A 23,928-nucleotide genomic window follows, 5' to 3' on the forward strand; every position below is an offset into this window, starting at 1 on the left:
TGGGGAACAGGGACAGCAGCAGCGCAGCCCCGGCAAGGAGCCTCCCGTCGCGGGATGAACAGAGCCTGCGCAGCCATGGGAGATGTTGCTGGGGGAAATCGGCCTTCAGTTTTATAGGGGCGAGCCTGGCATCCCCACCATAGCCAGCGCCGAAGATCATGGGCGGTCGTCAACAAACTCCGATCTGGTACTCGCGGTCATCGCAAGAAGGAAGTTCTGGTGATCCGGGCCCACCAGATGGTGACCCAATCCTGTGATTAGAAAATGAGAAGCAGGGTAGTAGGCCAGACCGGTAGAAGATTGAGACAGACTTCTGAAATTTGTTGCGAATTCGTAGGTGTGCGCGCGATATCAGTGCGATTCTGTTGCAGCCACTAGATCGGAGCTCACGCTTGAAGCACATCCTGGCCAAAGTGCCCCACATGTCATTGAGTTTGGCTGACGTCATCGCTGAGGTCGTGGTGACATCATGTGCGGCAAGAGGAATAAAGAATTCAGAAAACAAACGTAGGTTTGTGCGGTGCATTTGTACAGCATGGGTTGCGTCGCAATTTGAGCCTAATAACACGCAAGTTTTTCCTATTTCTTTTTTTTCTATTTGCTTCAGTTTTATATTTTACTTTTAAATTTTGGTTTCAATTTCAAATATGAATTTGTCTGCAAAATCAAATGCACAACCAAAGTACCAGTATGAAATGCACCAAATATTATTTGATTAATTAATCTATTTATTATCTTATTTACGCAAAGTCTTTTAAATATGCCCCTCACGCATACAAGATCAGAAAAAGGGTACATTAAGAAATAGTTTATAAAAATTCTTTCAGAGAGTACTTATTTTATATATTTTTCAATGGAGGAATAAAAAAATCATATTGGGATACTTCTCATTTAATCTTTTGTTAGAAATAATTCTAAGGAGATATAACTTCAGAAGCAAATTATGATGAAAAGGTATTCCAATTCAAAGCTTGTAGAGGATTTTACTAACTTTCCCAAAAATGGATTTTGGGGTGTTACAAATCCTACCCCCCTTAAAAAGAATCTCGTCCCGAGATTTGTAAGAAATGGGATATAGAAAGTCAAAGGCTTAGGTTGCAGTTTAGCTTCGATTTTTTTTCTAAGTGGCTTTAAGCACAAATGTTTTCATAATAATTTTTTTTATAAGGAATTGATTACACATGGGTATATTTATGTATATCCACTTTACTATGTAGGGTAAAAAAAATGTCTTTAAAGCATAGATAGGTCTGGGTAAGAAAAAGTGGGGTAAGGAAAGACTCCATCCAAGATTGTGGATCTTGACTCTTTTGAAGATCTGGCTTGAATCTTATCCTTCCTTGATTTGATGAGGTCGGTCATCTTCGATCTTCGTTTTTGAAGTTGTTATCCAAATTAGGGACATGTAGTTAAGATAAAGTAGTAGGTAGAGCATTTAGTTTAGTAGATGGCTATAAGATAAATGATATTAGTCATAATCTGGTTTGACTGTTTTGCTTCTGAATGGTTTGGATAGGTTATGTAACCTATTATGTAAGTCAGGTTGTTGGGCATGGTCGAGTTGATCTAAGCCACCAATTTAGGCTTAAAACATTTTTATAGGAGTGAGGTCTAATCTATTTCACTAGTACTAACTAATCTGTTACATAACTCACTTTAGATTGGATCATATTAGATTAGATGGGATCTAGATTAGATCGGTATCACCAGATTAGACTAGGCAATATGTAATTACTTTGGATTAGATCATGGTTGTTACACCACTGTGGGATAAATATGCGGATAAATATGCTTATTGGGGCAAGATGAATCCATAAGACTAAGGTAGAATCTTTTGAGGTTAGTTAGATCTATTAGGATAAGATAAGAAATCTTTTCGAGATGAGATGAATATTTTAAGGTAAGAGAGTATTTTTTTTAAGATAAGATGGATCTATTAAGATAAGATAGATTCCTTTAAGGATCCATTAAAGTAAGAAATAATCTTTCAAGGTAAGAAGGATCCATTAAAATAGATACACTTTAATGGAGGATAATCTAAGTTGTTTAGTTACCTCATAAATTTTATTTATACCTATACGTATATGTAGACTTAATTGTGGGCATTACTCCACAACTAATCACACTCAATCAAAGATCCAAATCAAACAAGTATCATAAGAACAAACACTCAAGCACATAGATAAAAATAGTTTTTTTTTTGTTCCTAAGAGTAGGTCTCCTATTCCTAAAGGTCACTTTAGGCACATGATTTCAAAAGTGTGAAATCCACATTTGTATTTAGAAGAAAAGGGTAAGAATAATCAGAGTAAAGCGGAAATAGATGAGAAAAGATTAAAACGAGTTTAGAAAGAATCAGAATAGCAAAGGTAAGTAGATAATGGTTGTCCAGTTCTATCTAGGTTTCGTCCTACAGTCAACATTCCTCTGATACCACTTCTGTCACACCCGGATTTTAGGGGTCCAAAACCCGGGCGCGAACATAATCACCACGTGTGCTGGGACCAAGTCTCACACATATGATGAATCATGGCACAGGATCGAATGTCACATCTTTACTACATAACAGGAGTTCTATACAAAATAAATAAATAATTACATCAAAAGGAGACAACGGTCCAGCAACCCAAAGTTGACTGGGAGACGACGGCCTAGATCTCTCTCACGAACTCATCGCAGCATCCTCCATGCGCCTCATCCTGCGGTACCTGTTCTTGACCTGTGGGGGGGTGTGAGACAGCAAGAGTGAGCTCACATACGTTCATCGCTCAACAAGTTGTGGGGAATAATGTGAATGAACTCGCCAAAGGTGGGAGTTCATGTGAAGTGTAAGGCTTACCAAAGAGGATGGTTAGAGCTGAGCATTGCTTTTAAAGTTGGTCAAAATTTTATTAGCAATTACTAAGTATAAGTAAATACCAACCCAATTAAGTAGTAGAACAAAAGTAACAACAACATCACCTGCGATGCAATGCATATGACGAATTGAATTTAAGTTCCATAATTTAATCATCAGAGAGTCCTGAGCTGCTCATGACCGTGAGCTCGGCTAGTATACCAGTTTTACACTCTGCAGAGGTGGTACCCTTTACCCACAAGTCATGTTACCCATCTGCCAAGGGATCGCGACTTCCCATACACCTCTACCGAGGAGGCGAGGCAGGGTAACACTACGAGGCCTTTACAAAGTTCCACTAGCTTCAGAAAACCCGCTACAGTTTATAGGAAGCTCCAATGCAGGAATTCCCTTGCAGGACCGCCATCGCAGCAAAATCCTCCCGAGGGTCTCCCTACACTGACCACTCCCCTACTGCCCTTGCCCCTTTCGGGTAAGGTAGTCCTCCACTAGCTTTCCTAATTAGTCAGCCAAGGGCGTCCATAAACCCTTGTGGTGGCACGTGTTTCTCAAGTTAAGCTCTATGTTCCAATTAACATTAATGATCTTGACATGAACAGTAAATAACAGCGGATAACAAAAGTATAATCATGAATAATGTGTATCTCAATGCCCAAAACCACATTTAGCACTAGCAAGTACTACCCAAAAAGTTCAGGGGTAAACAAGGCATAAAGATAGACAAACTAGGGTAACCTATTAGGTCCCATCAAAATTAACCTATGCAGATCATTATGATTAATTAGAACATGAGTGGGTAAAGGAAGTGATCAAGGGCACAACTTGCCTGGGACTTGAGATTCCAGGTATCAGGATGATCTTCAGGTGACACGTGTCCTCACTGCTAAACGTAGCAATACAGACAAACATGGTATATACAAAATTAACATCACACCAAACATAAGAATAAACTACGTAATAATAATCTACGCGTTGCTACGAGATCGTAGGAACAAGAATAACTAAATTCGGAGCTACGATTATTAAGTTATGAATTTTCTAAGGTTTTATGTATTTGATACGAGATTAATTAAGAGATAAATTTTAATACCATTATCATGTCAAAACAGAGACACTAAGTGGTAGAGAATAAAATTATAAAATTTTAGAACTGGAATGGAGTAATTTGGAGTTCATATGCATTTTCTATGAATTATTGAAGTTCTAGCAATTATTTTCCTATTAAAAATATATTTTCTATTTCACAATCTCTGGACTGAGCCTCAAATTCATAAAAGTACAGGGGTCTCGGGGTAATAATCCGCAGACACAGAGAACAGGCCCCCGCGGATGGCGGGTTGATTCTCTGGAATCTCAGGGGCTCTTTAATAAAACTGACCCGCGAAGGGGTATGGACTAACGTGGGCCGTTCGATTAGAATTCTAGGGCGCAGATTAGTTCTAACTTAACTGAAGCGGTACACGATACTAGCCGCCGGATCCGAGATCCACGGCCACGGTTTAATGAGACTCGATCTAATCTGATGCGCACAATACGGGATCAACGGCTCGGATCAACGCAGTGAAGGGGTACGCGACTTCTAATCCCAACCGTGCATTCACGATCTAACGGACACAATTCTAAACTAGCGCGATCCAATCTCCTCTGCCCAGCTCCAATCCAACGGCGCACGTATGTTCTTCCACCTCCTTCCCCCAAACACCCATGCGGCTCAGAGCAAAGAGCCCAAGGCAGCGCAGATCACCGGTACGCAGAGATCCGGCGACCCAGCGCAAGAACTTTGATCCGACCGTCACTACCTGAACCAGAGGGCAAAGCAAACTTCGAGATCGAAATCTTACCACGACCCCCCTGGTGCTCCCAATCGCCAGCAAACGACGCGCCTGAACCCTGGAGAAGGTGCTCCCCCAGCCGTCATCCAATCGGTCGAGCGTGCAGATTTCGCCGCCCGCAGGGAGTCCGTTCGCCGCCGCGTACACAGGAGGCCACAGCGGATGCAAGAAGTAGAGAACGCGCAGAAGCAAGGGTGAGCTCCACGGTCGGGAGTTGAGAGCGAGCGCAGGGTCGCGACGGGGGAGCTTGGCCATTGTAGGGAGCTCGCCATGGGGAACAGGGACAGCAGCAGCGCAGCCCCGGCAAGGAGCCTCCCGTCGCGGGATGAACAGAGCCTGCGCAGCCATGGGAGATGTTGCTGGGGGAAATCGGCCTTCAGTTTTATAGGGGCGAGCCTGGCATCCCCACCATAGCCAGCGCCGAAGATCATGGGCGGTCGTCAACAAACTCCGATCTGGTACTCGCGGTCATCGCAAGAAGGAAGTTCTGGTGATCCGGGCCCACCAGATGGTGACCCAATCCTGTGATTAGAAAATGAGAAGCAGGGTAGTAGGCCAGACCGGTAGAAGATTGAGACAGACTTCTGAAATTTGTTGCGAATTCGTAGGTGTGCGCGCGATATCAGTGCGATTCTGTTGCAGCCACTAGATCGGAGCTCACGCTTGAAGCACATCCTGGCCAAAGTGCCCCACATGTCATTGAGTTTGGCTGACGTCATCGCTGAGGTCGTGGTGACATCATGTGCGGCAAGAGGAATAAAGAATTCAGAAAACAAACGTAGGTTTGTGCGGTGCATTTGTACAGCATGGGTTGCGTCGCAATTTGAGCCTAATAACACGCAAGTTTTTCCTATTTCTTTTTTTTCTATTTGCTTCAGTTTTATATTTTACTTTTAAATTTTGGTTTCAATTTCAAATATGAATTTGTCTGCAAAATCAAATGCACAACCAAAGTACCAGTATGAAATGCACCAAATATTATTTGATTAATTAATCTATTTATTATCTTATTTACGCAAAGTCTTTTAAATATGCCCCTCACGCATACAAGATCAGAAAAAGGGTACATTAAGAAATAGTTTATAAAAATTCTTTCAGAGAGTACTTATTTTATATATTTTTCAATGGAGGAATAAAAAAATCATATTGGGATACTTCTCATTTAATCTTTTGTTAGAAATAATTCTAAGGAGATATAACTTCAGAAGCAAATTATGATGAAAAGGTATTCCAATTCAAAGCTTGTAGAGGATTTTACTAACTTTCCCAAAAATGGATTTTGGGGTGTTACAGAAATCTGATACCACTTGATATTGTTGAGGTGCCCGATCTTTCGGTGATTGGAGATAATTCCGATTTGGCGGAAGATGACCCTTGCGATCCGACTACGACAAGCAAGCCCGAGGCGCCAATGCAATCGCTGAACCAACTCCCTGTGGTTAGTGACCTTGCTGATGCGAGATCGGCCTAATCTCATAATGGTGTCAACAAGCTCCTGTAAAAATTTCAGATTTTTTGAACAAACGAGCAAAAAGTTATGCCCGGTTTAAGGAAGGTACCTCAAGTTATGGTTAAAAACGACCGAGATGAGACAACCGCTTTGTTTCCTTTCCCTATTTTTTTGTTTGTTCTCTGGTTCTATGCTTTCTCTTTCGTTTTCTTTTTTTCTGTTTTTTTACGTAACCGAAGGAGAAAAACTAGGAAGCGGCGTTGACTCGGTTTGCGGCGTGATCAAACGGAAGATGTCGATTTGTACTTGTTTTTTTTTGACGTAACCGAAGGAGAAAAACAAGGAACCGGCGTTGACTCGGTTTGTGGCGTGATCAAACGGTAGATGTCGACCTTCTTTTTTCGTTTCTGTTTTTTTAACGTAACCGAAGGAGAAAAAAACACGGAAGCGACGTTGACTCGGTTTGTGGCGTGATCAAACGGGAGATGTTGATCTTTTTTTTCGTTTCTGTTTTTTTAACGTAACCGAAGGAGAAAAAAACAGGGAAGCGACGTTGACTCGGTTTGTGGCGTGATCAAACGGGAGATGATGGCAGAGCGCTAGGGTTTGAATGGAGGAAGAAAGAAGGATGGTGAAAAAAACACAATGCGACCATCAACAAATGATGCGAAAGCACACAAATTCAACAATGCAGATTATTGAAATAAAGTGCGAGGCACAAAAGGGTGCTGGGATAAGGTCTAACCTGAATTTTGATGTGGTTTTGTGGAATGTAGGAGAAAAAAAACACTCGATAAACTCTCCGATCAACCTGGAAATTTGATACCGCTTGATATAGTTGAGGTGCCCGATCTTTCGGTGAGTGGAGATAATTCCGATTTGGCGGAAGATGACCCTTGCGATCTGACTACGACGAGCAAGCCCGAGGCGCCAATGCAATCGCTGAACCAACCCCCTGTGGTTAGCGACCTTGCTGATGCGAGATCAGCCTGATCTCATAATGGTGTCAACAAGCTCCTGTAAAAATTTCAGATTTTTTGAACAACCGAGCGAAAAGTTATGCCCGGTTTAAGGAATGTACCTCAAGTTATGGTTAAAAACGACTGAGATGACACAACCGCTTTGTTTCCTTTCCCTATTTTTTTGTTTGTTCTCTGGTTCTATCCTTTATCTTTCGTTTTCTTTTTTTCTGTTTTTTTTACGTAACGGAAGGAGAAAAACAAGGAAGTGACGTTGACTCGGTTTGTGGCGTGATCAAAGGGTAGATGTCGACCTTCTTTTTTCGTTTCTGTTTTTTTAACGTAACGGAAGGAGAAAAAAAAGGGAAGCGACGTTGACTCGGTTTGTGGCGTGATCAAACGGGAGATGGTGGCGGCGCGCTAGGGTTTGAATGCTGGAAGAAAGAAGGATGGTGAAAAAAACACAATGCGACCAGCAACAAATGACGCGAAAGCACACAAATTCAACAATGCAGATTATTGAAAGAAAGTGCGAGGCTCAAAAGGGTGCTGGGATAAGGTCTAACCTGAATTTTGATGTGGTTTTGTGGACTGTAGGAGAAAAAAAACAAGGAAGCGAAGGAGAAAAACAAGGAAGCGGCGTTGACTCGGTTTGTGGCGTGATCATACGGAAGATGTCGATCTTTTTTTGTTTCTGTTTTTTTACGTAACCCAAGGAGAAAAACAAGGAAGCGACGTTGACTCGGTTTGTGGCGTGATCAAACGGGAGATGTCGATCTTATTTTTTCGTTTCTGTTTTTTTAACGTAACCGAAGGAGAAAAAAGGAAAGAGACATTGACTCGGTTTGTGGCATGATCAAACGGGAGATGGTGGCGACGCTGGGGTTTGAATGGTGGAAGAAAGAAGGATGGTGAAAAAAACACAATGCGACCAGCAATAAATGACACGAAAGCACACAAATTCAACAATGCAGATTATTGAAAGAAAGTGCGAGGCTCAAAAGGGTGCTGGGATAAGGTCTAACCTGAATTTTGATGTGGTTTTGTGGACTGTAGGAGAAAAACACTAGATAAACTCACCGATCAACCTGGAAATCTGATACCACTTGATATAGTTGAGGTGCCCCATCTTTCGGTGAGTGGAAATAATTCCGATTTGGCGGAAGATGACCCTTGCGATCCGACTACGACGAGCAAGCCCGAGGCGCCAATGCAATCGCTGAACCAACTCCTTGTGGTTAGCGACCTTGCTGATGCGAGATCGGCCTGATCTCAGAATGGTGTCAATAAGCTCCTGTAAAAATTTTAGATTTTTTGAACAACCAAGCGAAAAGTTATGCCCGTTTAAGGAAGGTACCTCAAGTTATGATTAAAAACGACCGAGATGAGACAACCGCTTTGTTTCCTTTCCCTATCTTTTTTGTTTGTTCTCTGGTTCTATCCCTTCTCTTTTGTTTTCTTTTTTTCTGTTTTTTTACGTAACCGAAGGAGAAAAACAAGGAAGCGGCGTTGACTCTGTTTGTGGCGTGATCAAACGGAAGATGTCGATCTTTTTTTGTTTCTGTTTTTTACGTAACCGAAGGAGAAAAACAAGGAAGCGACGTTGACTCGGTTTGTGGCGTGGTCAAACGGGAGATGTCGATCTTTTTTTTCGTTTCTGTTTTTTTAACGTAACCAAAGGAGAAAAAAACAGGGAAGCGATGTTGACTCGGTTTGTGGCGTGATCAAACGGGATATGGTGGCGGTGCGCTAGGGTTTGAATGGTGGAAGAAAGAAGGATGGTGAAAAAAAACACAATGCGACAAGCAACAAATGACGCGAAATCACACAAATTCAACAATGCACATTATTGAAAGAAAGTGTGAGGCTCAAAAGGGTGCTGGGATAAGGTCTAACCTGAATTTTGATGTGGTTTTATGGACTGTAGGAGAAAAAAAACACTCGATAAACTCACCGATCAACCTGGAAATCTAATACCACTTGATATAGTTGAGGTGCCCGATCTTTCGGTAAGTGGAAATAATTCCGATTTGGTGGAAGATGACCCTTCCGATCCGACTACGACGAGCAAGCCCGAGGCGCCAATGCAATCGCTGAACCAACTCCCTGTGGTTAGCGACCTTGCTGATGCGAGATCGGCTTGATCTCAGAATGGTGTCAACAAGCTCCTATAAAAATTTTAGATTTTTTGAACAACCGAGTGAAAAGTTATGCTCGGTTTAAGGAAGGTACCTCAAGTTATGGTTAAAAACGACCGAGATGAGACAACCGCTTTGTTTCCTTTCCCTATCTTTTTTGTTTGTTCTCTGGTTCTATCCCTTCTCTTTTGTTTTCTTTTTTTCTGTTTTTTTACGTAACCGAAGGAGAAAAACAAGGAAGCGGCGTTGACTCGGTTTGTGGCGTGATCAAACGGAAGATGTCGATCTTTTTTTGTTTCTGTTTTTTTTACTTAACCGAAGGAGAAAAACAAGGAAGCGACGTTGACTTGGTTTGTGGCGTGGTCAAACGGGAGATGTCGATCTTTTTTTTCGTTTCTGTTTTTTTAACGTAACCGAAGGAGAAAAAAACAGGGAAGCGATGTTGACTCGGTTTGTGGCGTGATCAAACGGGATATGGTGGCGGCGCGCTAGGGTTTGAATGGTGGAAGAAAGAAGGATGGTGAAAAAAACACAATGCGACCAGCAACAAATGACGCGAAAGCACACAAATTCAACAATTCACATTATTGAAAGAAAGTGTAAGGCTCAAAAGGGTGCTGGGATAAGGTCTAACCTGAATTTTGATGTGGTTTTATGGACTGTAGGAGAAAAAAACACTCGATAAACTCACCGATCAACCTGGAAATCTGATACCACTTCATATAGTTGAGGTGCCGATCTTTCGGTGAGTGGAGATAATTCCGATTTGGCCGAAGATGACCCTTGCGATCCGACTACGACAAGCAAGCCCGAGGCGCCAAAGCAATCGCTGAACCAACTCCCTGTGGTTAGCGACATTGCTGATGCGAGATCGGCCTGATCTCATAATGGTGTCAACAACCTCCTGTAAAAATTTCAGATTTTTTGAACAACCGAACGCAAAGTTATGCCCGGTTTAACGAAGGTACCTCAAGTTATGGTTAAAAACGACCGAGATGAGACAACCTCTTTGTTTTCTTTCCCTATTTTTTGTTTGTTCTCTGGTTCTATCCTTTCTCTTTCGTTTTATTTTTTTCTATTTTTTTACGTAACCGAAGGAGAAAAACAAGGAAGCGGCGTTGACTCGGTTTGTGGCGTGATCAAACGGAAGATGTCGATCTTTTTTGTTTCTGTTTTTTTTACGTAACCGAAGGAGAATAACAAGGAAGCGGCGTTGACTCGGTTTGTGGCGTGATCAAACGGGAGATGGTGGCGGCGCTGGGGTTTGAATGGTGGAAGAAAGAAGGATGGTGAAAAAAACACAATGCGACCAACAAAAAATGACGCAAAAGCACACAAATTCAACAATGCAGATTATTGAAAGAAAGTGCGAGGCTCAAAAGGGTGCTGGGATAAGGTCTAACCTGAATTTTGATGTGGTTTTGTGGACTGTAGGAGAAAAAAACAATCGATAAACTCACCGATCAACTTGGAAATCCGATACCACTTGATATAGTTGAGGTGCTCGATCTTACGGTGAGTGGAGATAATTCCGATTTGGTGGAAGATGACCCTTGCGATCCGATTACGACGAGCAAGCCCGAGGCGCCATTGCAATCGCTGAACTAATTCCCTGTGGTTAGCGACCTTGCTGATGCGAGATCAGCCTGATCTCAGAATGGTGTCAACAAGCTCCTGTAAAAATTTTAGATTTTTTGAACAACCGAGCGAAAAGTTATGCCCGGTTTAAGGAAGGTACCTCAAGTTATGGTTAAAAACGACCGAGATGAGACAGCCGCTTTGTTTCCTTTCCTATTTTTTGTTTGTTCTCTGGTTCTGTCCTTTCTCTTTCGTTTTCTTTTTTTTTCTGTTTTTTTACGTAACCGAAGGAGAAAAACAAGGAAGCGACGTTGACTCGGTTTGTAGCGTGATCAAACGGAAGATGTCGATCTTTTTTTGTTTCTGTTTTTTTACGTAACCGAATGAGAAAAAAACAGGGAAGCAACGTTGACTCGGTTTGTGGCGTGATCAAACGAGAGATGGTGGCGGCGCGCTAGGGTTTGAATGGTGGAAGAAAGAAGGATGGTGAAAAAAAACACAATTCGACCAGCAACAAATGACGCGAAAGCACACAAATTCAACAATGCACATTATTGAAAGAAAGTGCGAGGCTCAAAAGGGTGCTGGGATAAGGTCTAACCTGAATTTTGATGTGGTTTTGTGGACTGTAGGAGAAAAAAACACTCAATAAACTCACCGATCAACCTGGAAATCTGATACCACTTGATATAGTTGAGGTGCCCGATCTTTCGGTGAGTGGAGATAATTCCGATTTGGCGGAAGATGACCCTTGCGATCCGACTACGACGAGCAAGCCCGAGGCGCCAATGCAATCGCTGAACCAACTCCCTATGGTTAGCGACCTTGCTGATGCGAGATCGGCCTGATCTCATAATGGTGTCAACAAGCTCCTGTAAAAATTTCAGATTTTTTGAACAATCGAGCGAAAAGTTATGCCCGGTTAAAGGAAGGTACCTCAAGTTATGGTTAAAAATAACCGAGATGAGACAACCGCTTTGTTTTCTTTCCCTATTTTTTGTTTGTTCTCTGGTTCTATCCTTTCTCTTTCGTTTTCTTTTCTTTCTGTTTTTTTTTTATGTAACCGAAGGAGAAAAACAAGGAAGCGACGTTGACTCGGTTTGTGGCGTGATCAAACGGGAGATGTCGATCTTTTTTTTCGTTTCTGTTTTTTTAACGTAACCGAAGGAGAAAAAAACAGGGAAGCGACGTTGACTCGGTTTGTGGCGTGATCAAACGGGAGATGGTGGCGGCGCGCTAGGGTTTGAATGGTGGAAGAAAGAAGGATGGTGAAAAAAAAACACAATGCGACCAGCAACAAATGACGCGAAAGCACACAAATTCAACAATGCAGATTACTGAAAGAAAGTGTGATGCTCAAAAGGGTGCTGGGATAAGGTCTAACCTGAATTTTGATGTGGTTTTGTGGACTGTAGGAGAAAAAACACTCGATAAACTCACCGATCAACCTGGAAATCTGATACCACTTGATATAGTTGAGGTGCCCGATCTTTCGGTGAGTGGAGATAATTCCGATTTGGCGGAAGATGACCCTTGCGATCCGACTACGACGAGCAAGCCCGAGGCGCCAATGCTATCGCTGAACCAACTCCCTGTGGTTAGCGACCTTACTGATGCGAGATCGGCCTGATCTCATAATGGTGTCAACAAGCTCATGTAAAAATTTTAGAATTTTTGAACAACCGAGTGAAAAGTTATGCCCGGTTTAAGGAAGGTACCTCAAGTTATGGTAAAAAATGACCGAGATGAGACAACCACTTTGTTTTCTTTCCCTATTTTTTGTTTGTTCTCTGGTTCTATCCTTTCTCTTTCGTTTTCTTTTGTTTCTGTTTTTTTTGACGTAACCGAAGGAGAAAAACAAGGAAGCGACGTTGACTCGGTTTGTGGCGTGATCAAACGGGAGATGTGGATCTTTTTTTTCGTTTCTGTTTTTTTAACGTAACCGAAGGAGAAAAAAACAGGGAAGCGACGTTGACTCGGTTTGTGGCATGATCAAACGGGAGATGGTGGCGGCGCGCTAGGGTTTGAATGGTGGAAGAAAGAAGGATGGTGAAAAAAACACAATGCGACCAGCAACAAATGACGCGAAAGCACACAAATTCAACAATGCAGATTATTGAAAGAAAGTGTGAGGCTCAAAAGGGTGCTGGGATAAGGTCTAACCTGAATTTTGATGTGGTTTTGTGAACTGTAGGAGAAAAAACACTCGATAAACTCACCGATCAACCTAGAAATCTGATACCACTTGATATAGTTGAGGTGCCCGATCTTTCGGTGAGTGGAGATAATTCCGATTTGGCGGAAGATGACCCTTGCGATCCGACTACGACGAGCAAGCCCGAGGCGCCAATGCAATCGCTGAACTAACTCCCTATGGTTAGCGACCTTGCTGATGCAAGATCAGCCTGATATCAGAATGGTGTCAACAAGCTCCTGTAAAAATTTCAGATTTTTTGAACAACCGAGCGAAAAGTTATGCCCGGTTTAAGGAAGGTACTTCAAGTTATGGTTAAAAACGACCGAGATGAGACAACCGCTTTGTTTCCTTTCCCTATTTTTTTGTTTGTTCTCTGGTTCTATCCTTTCTCTTTCGTTTTCTTTTTTTCTGTTTTTTTACGTAATCGAAGGAGAAAAACAAGGAAGCGGCGTTGACTCGGTTTGTGGCGTGATCAAACAGGAGATGGTGGCGATGCGCTAGGGTTTGAATGGTGGAAGAAAGAATGATGGTGAGAAAAAACACAATGCGACCAGCAACAAATGATGCGAAAGCACACAAATTCAACAATGCACATTATTGAAAGAAAGTGCGAGGCTCAAAAGGGTGCTGGATAAGGTCTAACCTAAATTTTGATGTGGTTTTGTGGACTGTAGGAGAAAAAAAACACTCGATAAACACACCGATCAACCTGGAAATCTGATACCACTTCATATAGTTGAGGTGCCCGATCTTTTGGTGAGTGGAGATAATTTCGATTTGGCGGAAGATGACCCTTGTGATCCAACTACGACAAGCAAGCCCGAGGCGCCAATGCAATCACTGAACCAACTCCCTGTGGTTAGCGACCTTGCTGATACGAGATCGGCCTGATCTCATAATGGTGTCAACAAACTCCTGTAAAAATTTCAGATTTTTTGAACAACCGAGCGAAAAGTTATGCCGGTTTAAGGAAGGTACCTCAAGTTATGGTTAAAAACGACCGAGATGAGACAACCGCTTTGTTTTCTTTCCCTATTTTTTGTTTGTTCTCTGGTTCTATCCTTTCTCTTTCGTTTTCTTTTGTTTCTATTTCTTTTGACGTAACCGAAGGAGAAAAACAAGGAAGCAACGTTGACTCGGTTTGTGGCGTGATCAAACGGGAGATGTCGATCTTTTTTTCGTTTCTGTTTTTTTAACGTAACCGAAGGAGAAAAAAACATGGAAGCGACGTTGACTCGGTTTGTGGCGTGATCAAACGGGAGATGGTGGCGGCGCGCTAGGGTTTGAATGGTGGAAGAAAGAAGGATGGTGAAAAAAAAACACAATGCGACCAACAACAATTGATATGAAAGCACACAAATTCAACAATGCAGATTATTGAAAGAAAGTGCGAGGCTGAAAAGGGTGCTGGGATAAGGTCTAACCTGAATTTTGATGTGGTTTTGTGGACTGTAGGAGAAAAAAACACTCGATAAACTCATCGATCAACCTGGAAATCTGATACCACTTGATATAGTTCAGGTGCCCGATCTTTCGGTGAGTGGAGATAATTCCGATTTGGCGGAAGATGACCCTTGCGATCCGACTACGACGAGCAAGCCCGAGGCGCCAATGCAATCGCTGAACTAACTCCCTATGGTTAGCGACCTTGCTGATGTGAGATCGGCCTGATCTCAGAATGGTGTCAACGAGCTCCTGTAAAAATTTCAGATTTTTTGAACAACCGAGCGAAAAGTTATGCCCGGTTTAAGAAAGGTACCTCAAGTTATGGTTAAAAACGATCGAGATGAGACAACCGCTTTGTTTCCTTTCCCTATTTTTTTGTTTGTTCTCTGGTTCTATCCTTTCTCTTTCATTTTCTTTTTTCTGTTTTTTTTACGTAACCGAAGTAGAAAAACAAGGAAGCGGCGTTGACTCGGTTTGTGGCGTGATGAAACGGGAGATGTCGATATTTTTTTCGTTTCTGTTTTTTTAACGTAACCGAAGGAGAAAAAAACAGGGAAGCGACGTTGACTCGGTTTGTGGCGTGATCAAACGGGAGATGGTGGTGGTGCGCTAGGGTTTGAATGGTGGAAGAAAGAAGGATGGTGAAAAAAACACAATGCGACCAGCAACAAATGACGCGAAAGCACACAAATTCAACAATGCAGATTATTGAAAGAAACTGCGAGGCTCAAAAGGGTGCCGGGATAAGGTCTAACCTGAATTTTGATGTGGTTTTGTGGACTGTAGGAGAAAAAACACTTGATAAACTCATCGATCAACCTGGAAATCTGATACCACTTGATATAGTTGAGGTGCCCGATCTTTCGGTGAGTGGAGATAATTCAGATTTGGCGGAAGATGACCCTTGCGATCCGACTACGACGAGCAAGCCCGAGGCACCAATGCTATCGCTGAACCAACTCCCTGTCGTTAGCAACCTTGCTGATGCGAGATTGGCCTGATCTCAGAATGGTGTCAACAAGCTCCTGTAAAAATTTCAGATTTTTTGAACAACCGAGCAAAAATTTATGCCCGGTTTAAGGAAGGTATGTTTAAAACGACCGAGATAAGACAACCGCTTTGTATCCTTTCTCCTTCGTTTTCTTTTTTTTGTTTTTGTTTTTTTTTTGACGTAACCGAAGGAGAAAAACAAGGAAGTGGCGTTGACTCGGTTTGTGGCGTGATCAAACGGAAGATGTCGATCTTTTTTTGTTTCTGTTTTTTTTACGTAACCAAAGGAGAAAAACAAGGAAGCGGCATTGACTCGGTTTGTGGCGTGATGAAACGGGAGATGTCGATCTTTTTTTTTCATTTCTGTTTTCTTTAACGTAACCGAAGGAGAAAAAAACAGGGAAGCATCATTGACTCGGTTTGTGGCGTGATCAAACGGGAGATGGTGGCGCCGCGCTAGGGTTTGAATGGTGGAAGAAAGAAGGATGGTGAAAAAAACACAATGCGACCAGCAACAAATGACGCGAAAGCACACAAATTCAACAATGCAGATTATTGAAAGAAAGTGCGAGGCTCAAAAGGGTGCTGGGATAAGGTCTAACCTGAATTTTGATGTGGTTTTGTGGACTGTAGGAGAAAAAAAACACTCGATAAACTCATCGATCAACCTGGAAATCTAATACCACTTGATATAGTTGAGGTGCCCGATCTTTCAGTGAGTGGAGATAATTCCAATTTGGCGAAAGATGACCCTTGCGATCCGACTACGATGAGCAAGCCCGAGGCGCCAATGCAATCGCTGAATCAACTCCCTGTGGTTAGCAACCTGGCTGATGCGAGATCGGCCTGATCTCAGAATGGTGTCAACAAGCTCCTGTAAAAATTTCAGATTTTTTGAACAACCGAGCGAAAAGTTATGCCTGGTTTAAGGAAGGTATGTTTAAAACGACCGAGATGAGACAACGGCTTTGTATCCTTTCTCCTTTTTTCTTTTTTCTATTTTTTTCGTAACCCAAGGAGAAAAACAAGGAAGCGGCGTTGACTCGGATTGTGGCGTGATCAAACGGAAGATGTCGATCTTATTTTGTTTCTATTTTTTTACGTAACCGAAGGAGAAAAACAAGGAAGCGGCGTTGACTCGGTTTGTGGCGTGATGAAATGGGAGATGTCGATCTTTTTTTTTGTTTCTGTTTTTTTTAACGTAACCGAAGGAGAAAAAACAGGGAAGCGACATTGACTCGGTTTGTGGCGTGATCAAACGGGAGATGGTGGCGGCGCGCTAGGGTTTGAATGGTGGAAGAAAGAAGGATGGTGAAAAAAACACAATGCGACCAGCAACAAATGATGCGAAAGCACACAAATTCAACAATGCAGATTATTGAAAGAAAGTGCGAGGCTCAAAAGGGTGATGCGATAAGGTCTAACCTGAATTTTGATGTGGTTTTGTGGACTGTAGGAGAAAAAAAACACTCGATAAACTCATCGATCAACCTAGAAATCTGATACCACTTGATATAGTTGAGGTGCCTGATCTTTCGGTGAGTGGAGATAATTCCAATTTGGCGGAAGATGACCCTTGCGATCCGACTACGACGAGCAAGCCCGAGGTGCCAATGCAATCACTGAACCAACTCCCTGTGGTTAGCAACCTTGCTGATGCGAGATCGGCCTGATCTCAGAATGGTGTCAACAAGCTCCTGTAAAAATTTCAGATTTTTTGAACATACAAGCGAAAAGTTATGCCCGGTTTAACGAAGGTATGTTCAAAACGATCGAGATTAGACAACCGCTTTGTATCCTTTCTCCTTCGTTTTTTTCTGTTTTTTTTACGTAACCGAAGGAGAAAAACAAGGAAGCGGCGTTGACTCGGTTTGTGGCGTGATCAAACGGAAGATGTCGATCTTTTTTTGTTTCTGTTTTTTTACGTAACCGAAGGAGAAAAAAACAGGGAAGCAACGTTGACTCGGTTTGTGGCGTGATCAAACGGGAGATGGTGGTGGCGCGCTAGGGTTTGAATAGTGGAAGAAAGAAGGATGGTGAAAAAACACAATGCGACCAGCAACAAATGACGCGAAAGCACACAAATTCAACAATGCAGATTATTGAAAGAAAGTGTAAGGCTCAAAAGGGTGCTGGGATAAGATCTAACCTAAATTTTGATGTGGTTTTGTCTATATGAGAAAAAAACACTCGATAAACTCATCGATCAACCTGGAAATCTGATACCACTTGATATAGTTGAGGTGCCCGATCTTTCGGTGAGTGGAGATAATTCCGATTTGGCGGAAGATGACCCTTGTGATCTGACTACGACGAGCAAGCCCGAGGCGCCAATGCTATCGCTGAACCAACTCTTTGTGGTTAGCAACCTTGCTGATGCGAGATGGGCCTAATCTCATAATGGTGTCAACAAGCTCCTGTAAAAATTTCAGATTTTTTGAACAACCGAGCGAAAAGTTATGCCCGGTTTAAGGTAGGTATGTTTAAAACGACCAAGATGAGACAACCGCTTTGTATCCTTTCTCCTTCGTTTTCATTTTTTTTTGTTTCTGTTTTTTTTACGTAACCGAAGGAGAAAAACTAGGAAGCGGCGTTGACTCGATTTGTGGCGTGATCAAACGGAAGATGTCGATCTTTTTTGCTTCTATTTTTTTTGACGTAACCGAAGGAGAAAAACAAGAAAGCGGAGTTGACTCGGTTTGTGGCGTGATGAAACGGGAGATGTCGATCTTTTTTTTCGTTTCTGTTTTTTTTAAAGTAACCGAAGGAGAAAAAAACAGGGAAGCGACGTTGAATCGGTTTGTGGCGTGATCAAACGGGAGATGGTGGCGGTGCGCTGGGGTTTGAATGGTGGAAGAAAGAAGGATGGTGAAAAAAACACAATGCGACCAGCAACAAATGACGCGAAAGCACACAAATTCAACAATGCGGATTATTGAAAGAAACTACGAGGCTCAAAAGGGTGCTGGGATAAGGTCTAACCTGAATTTTGATGTGTTTTTGTGGACTGTAGGAGAAAAAACACTTGATAAACTCATCTATCAACCTGGAAATCTGATACCACTTGATATAGTTGAGGTGCCCGATCTTTCGGTGAGTGGAGATAATTCTGATTTGGCGGAAGATGACCCTTGCGATCCGACTACGACGAGCAAGCCCGAGGCACCAATGCAATCGCTGAACCAACTCCCTGTAGTTAGCAACCTTGCTGATGCGAGATCGGCCTGACCTCAGAATGGTGTCAACAAGCTCCTGTAAAAATTTCAGATTTTTTGAACAGCCGAGCAAAAAGTTTTGCCCGGTTTAAGGAAGGTATGTTTAAAACGACCGAGATAAGACAACCACTTTGTATCCTTTCTCCTTCGTTTTCTTTTTTTTGTTTCTGTTTTTTTTTACGTAACCGAAGGAGAAAAACAAGGAAGCGGCGTTGACTCGGTTTGTGGCTTGATCAAACGGAAGCTGTAGATCTTTTTTTGTTTCTTTTTTTTACGTAACCGAAGGAGAAAAACAAGGAAGCGGCGTTGACTCGGTTTGTGGCATGATGAAACGGGAGATGTCGACCTTTTTTTTTGTTTCTGTTTTTTTAACGTAACCGAAGGAGAAAAAAACAGGGAAGCGACGTTGACTCGGTTTGTGGCGTGATCAAACGGGAGATGGTGGCGGCGCGATAGGGTTTGAATGGTGGAAGAAAGAAGGATGGTGAAAAAACACAATGCGACGAGCAACAAATGACGCGAAAGCACACAAATTCAACAATGCAGATTATTGAAAGAAAGTGTGAGGCTCAAAAGGGTGCTGGGATAAGGTCTAACTTGAATTTTGATGTGGTTTTGTAGACTGTAGGAGAAAAAAACAATCGATAAACTCATCGATCAACCTGGAAATCTGATACCACTTGATATAGTTGAGGTGCCCGATCTTTCGGTGAGTGGAGATAATTCCGATTTGGCGGAAGATGACCCTTGCGATACGACTACGACGAGCAAGCCCGAGGCGCCAATGCAATCGCTGAACCAACTCCCTGTGGTTAGCAACCTTGCTGATGCGAGATCGGCCTGATCTCAGAATGGTGTCAACAAGCTCCTGTAAAAATTTCAGATTTTTTGAACGACCGAGCGAAAAGTTATGCCCGGTTTAAGGAAGGTATGTTTAAAACGACCGAGATGAGACAACCGCTTTGTATCCTTTCTCCTTCGTTTTCTTTTTTTTTCTTTTTCTGTTTTTTTTACGTAACTGAAGGAGAAAACAAGGAAGCGGCGTTGACTCGGTTTGTGGCGTGATCAAACAGAAGATGTCGATCTTCTTTTGTTTCTGTTTTTTTACGTAACCGAAGGAGAAAAGCAAGGAAGCGGCGTTGACTCGGTTTGTGGCGTGATGAAACGGGAGATGTCGATCTTTTTTTGTTTTTGTTTTTTTTAACGTAACCGAAGGAGGAAAAAACAGGGAAGCGACGTTGACTCGGTTTGTGGCGTGATCAAACGGGAGATGGTGGCGGCGCGCTAGGGTTTGAATGGTGGAAGAAAGAAGGATGGTGAAAAAACACAATGCGACCAGCAACAAATGACGCGAAAGCACACAAATTCAACAATGCAGATTATTGAAAGAAAGTGCGAGGCTCAAAAGGGTGTGGGATAAGGTCTAACCTGAATTTTGATGTGGTTTTGTGGACTGTAGGAGAAAAAAACACTCGATAAACTCATCGATCAACTTGAAAATCTGATACCACTTGATATAGTTGAGGTGCCCGATCTTTCGGTGAGTGGAGATAATTCTGATTTGGCGGAACATGACCCTTGCGATCTGACTACGACGAGCAAGCCCGAGGCGCCAATGCAATCGTTGAACCAACTCCCTGTGGTTAGCAACCTTGCTGATGCGAGATCGGCCTGATCTCAGAATGGTGTCAACAAGCTCCTGTAAAAATTTCAGATTTTTTGAACAACCGAGCGAAAAGTTATGCCCGGTTTAAGGAAGGTATGTTTAAAACGACCGAGATGAGACAACCGCTTTGTATCCTTTCTCCTTCTTTTAAATTTTTTCTGTTTTTTTTGACGTAACCGAAGGAGAAAAACAAGGAAACGGCATTGACTCGGTTTGTGGCGTGATCAAACGGAAGATGTCGATCTTTTTTGTTTCTGTTTTTTTGACGTAACCGAAGGAGAAAAACAAGGAAGCGGCGTTGACTCAGTTTGTGGCGTGATAAAACGGGAGATGTCAATCTTTTTTTTCGTTTTTTTAACGTAACCGAAGGAGAAAAAAACAGGGAAGCGACGTTGACTCGATTTGTGGCGTGATCAATCGGGAGATGGTGGCGGCGCGCTAGGGTTTGAATGGTGGAAGAAAGAAGGATGGTGAAAAAAACACAATGCGACCAGCAACAAATGACGCGAAAGCACACAAATTCAACAATGCAGATTATTGAAAGAAAGTGTGAGGCTCAAAAGGGTGCTGGGATAAGGTCTAACCTGAATTTTGATGTGGTTTTGTGGACGATAGGAGAAAAAACAATCGATAAACTCATCGATCAACCTGGAAATCTGATACCACTTGATATAGTTGAGGTGCCCGATCTTTCGGTGAGTGGAGATAATTCCGATTTGGCGGAAGATGACCCTTGCAATCGGACTACGACGAGCAAGCCCGAGGCGCCAATGCAATCGCTGAACCAACTCCCCGTGGTTAGCTCCTGTAAAAATTTCAGATTTTTTGAACAACCAAGCGAAAAGTTATACCCGGTTTAAGGAAGGTATGTTTAAAACGACCGAGATGAGACAACAGCTTTGTATCCTTTCTCCTTTGTTTTCTTTTTTTTGTTTCTGTTTTTTTTTGACGTAACCGAAGGAGAAAAACAAGGAAGCGGCGTTGACTCGGTTTGTGGCGTGATCAAATGGAAGATGTCGATCTTTTTTTGTTTCTGTTTTCTTACATAACCGAAGGAGAAAAACAAGGAAGCGGCGTTTACTCGGTTTGTGGCGTGATGAAACGGGAGATGTCGATCTTTTTTTCGTTTCTGTTTTTTTAACGTAACCGAAGGAGAAAAAAACAGGGAAGCGACGTTGACTCGGTTTGTGGCGTGATCAAACAGGAGATGGTGGCGGCGCGCTATGGTTTGAATGGTGGAAGAAAGAAGGATGGTAAAAAAACACAATGCGACCAGCACCATATGACGCGAAAGCACACAAATTCAACAATGCGGATTATTGAAAGAAAGTGCGAGGCTCAAAAGGGTGTTGGGATAAGGTCTAACCTGAATTTTGATGTGGTTTTGTGGACTGTAGCAGAAAAAAAACACTCGATAAACTCATTGATCAACCTAGAAAACTGATACCACTTGATATAGTTGAGGTGCCAGATCTTTCGGTGAGTGGAGATAATTCCGATTTGGTGGAAGATGACCCTTGCGATCCGACTACGACGAGCAAGCCCGAGGCGCCAATGCAATCGCTGAAACTGTGGTTAGCAACCTTGCAGATGCAAGATCGGCCTGATCTCAGAATGGTGTCAACAAGCTCCTGTAAAAATTTCAGATTTTTTGAACAACCGAGCGAAAAGTTATGCCCAGTTTAAGAAAGGTATGTCTAAAACGACCGAGATGAGACAACCGCTTTGTATCCTTTCTCCTTCGTTTTCTTTTTTTGTTTCTGTTTTTTTGACGTAACCGAAGGAGAAAAACAAGGAAGCGGCGTTGACTCGGTTTGTGTCGTGATCAAACGAAAGATGTCGATCTTTTTTGTTTCTGTTTTTTTTTACGTAACCGAAGGAGAAAAACAAGGAAGCGGCGTTGACTCGGTTTATGGCGTGATGAAACGGGAGATGTCGATCTTTTTTTTCGTTTCTGTTTTTTTAACGTAACCGAAGGAGAAAAAAACAGGGAAGCGACGTTGACTCGGTTTGTGGCGTGATCAAACGGGAGATGGTGGCGGCGCGATAGGGTTTGAATGGTGGAAGAAAGAAGGATGGTGAAAAAAACACAATGCGACCAGCAACAAATGACGCGAAAGCACACAAATTCAACAATGCAGATTATTGAAAGAAAGTGTGAGGCTCAAAAGGGTGCTGGGATAAGGTCTAACTTGAATTTTGATGTGGTTTTGTAGACTGTAGGAGAAAAAAACAATCGATAAACTCATCGATCAACCTGGAAATCTGATACCACTTGATATAGTTGAGGTGCCCGATCTTTCGGTGAGTGGAGATAATTCCGATTTGGCGGAAGATGACCCTTGCGATCCGACTACGACGAGCAAGCCCGAGGCGCCAATGCAATCGCTGAACCAACTCCCTGTGGTTAGCAACCTTGCTGATGCGAGATCGGCCTGATCTCAGAATGGTGTCAACAAGCTCCTGTAAAAATTTCAGATTTTTTGAACGACCGAGCGAAAAGTTATGCCCGGTTTAAGGAAGGTATGTTTAAAACGACCGAGATGAGACAACCGCTTTGTATCCTTTCTCCTTCGTTTTCTTTTTTTTTCTTTTTCTGTTTTTTTTACGTAACTGAAGGAGAAAACAAGGAAGCGGCGTTGACTCGGTTTGTGGCGTGATCAAACAGAAGATGTCGATCTTCTTTTGTTTCTGTTTTTTTACGTAACCGAAGGAGAAAAGCAAGGAAGCGGCGTTGACTCGGTTTGTGGCGTGATGAAACGGGAGATGTCGATCTTTTTTTGTTTTTGTTTTTTTTAACGTAACCGAAGGAGGAAAAAACAGGGAAGCGACGTTGACTCGGTTTGTGGCGTGATCAAACGGGAGATGGTGGCGGCGCGCTAGGGTTTGAATGGTGGAAGAAAGAAGGATGGTGAAAAAACACAATGCGACCAGCAACAAATGACGCGAAAGCACACAAATTCAACAATGCAGATTATTGAAAGAAAGTGCGAGGCTCAAAAGGGTGTGGGATAAGGTCTAACCTGAATTTTGATGTGGTTTTGTGGACTGTAGGAGAAAAAAACACTCGATAAACTCATCGATCAACTTGAAAATCTGATACCACTTGATATAGTTGAGGTGCCCGATCTTTCGGTGAGTGGAGATAATTCTGATTTGGCGGAACATGACCCTTGCGATCTGACTACGACGAGCAAGCCCGAGGCGCCAATGCAATCGTTGAACCAACTCCCTGTGGTTAGCAACCTTGCTGATGCGAGATCGGCCTGATCTCAGAATGGTGTCAACAAGCTCCTGTAAAAATTTCAGATTTTTTGAACAACCGAGCGAAAAGTTATGCCCGGTTTAAGGAAGGTATGTTTAAAACGACCGAGATGAGACAACCGCTTTGTATCCTTTCTCCTTCTTTTAAATTTTTTCTGTTTTTTTTGACGTAACCGAAGGAGAAAAACAAGGAAACGGCATTGACTCGGTTTGTGGCGTGATCAAACGGAAGATGTCGATCTTTTTTGTTTCTGTTTTTTTGACGTAACCAAAGGAGAAAAACAAGGAAGCGGCGTTGACTCAGTTTGTGGCGTGATAAAACGGGAGATGTCAATC

Source organism: Zea mays, chromosome 9, assembly GCF_902167145.1.
Source record: "Zea mays cultivar B73 chromosome 9, Zm-B73-REFERENCE-NAM-5.0, whole genome shotgun sequence".
In the NCBI taxonomy this organism is placed as follows: Eukaryota; Viridiplantae; Streptophyta; class Magnoliopsida; order Poales; family Poaceae; genus Zea; species Zea mays.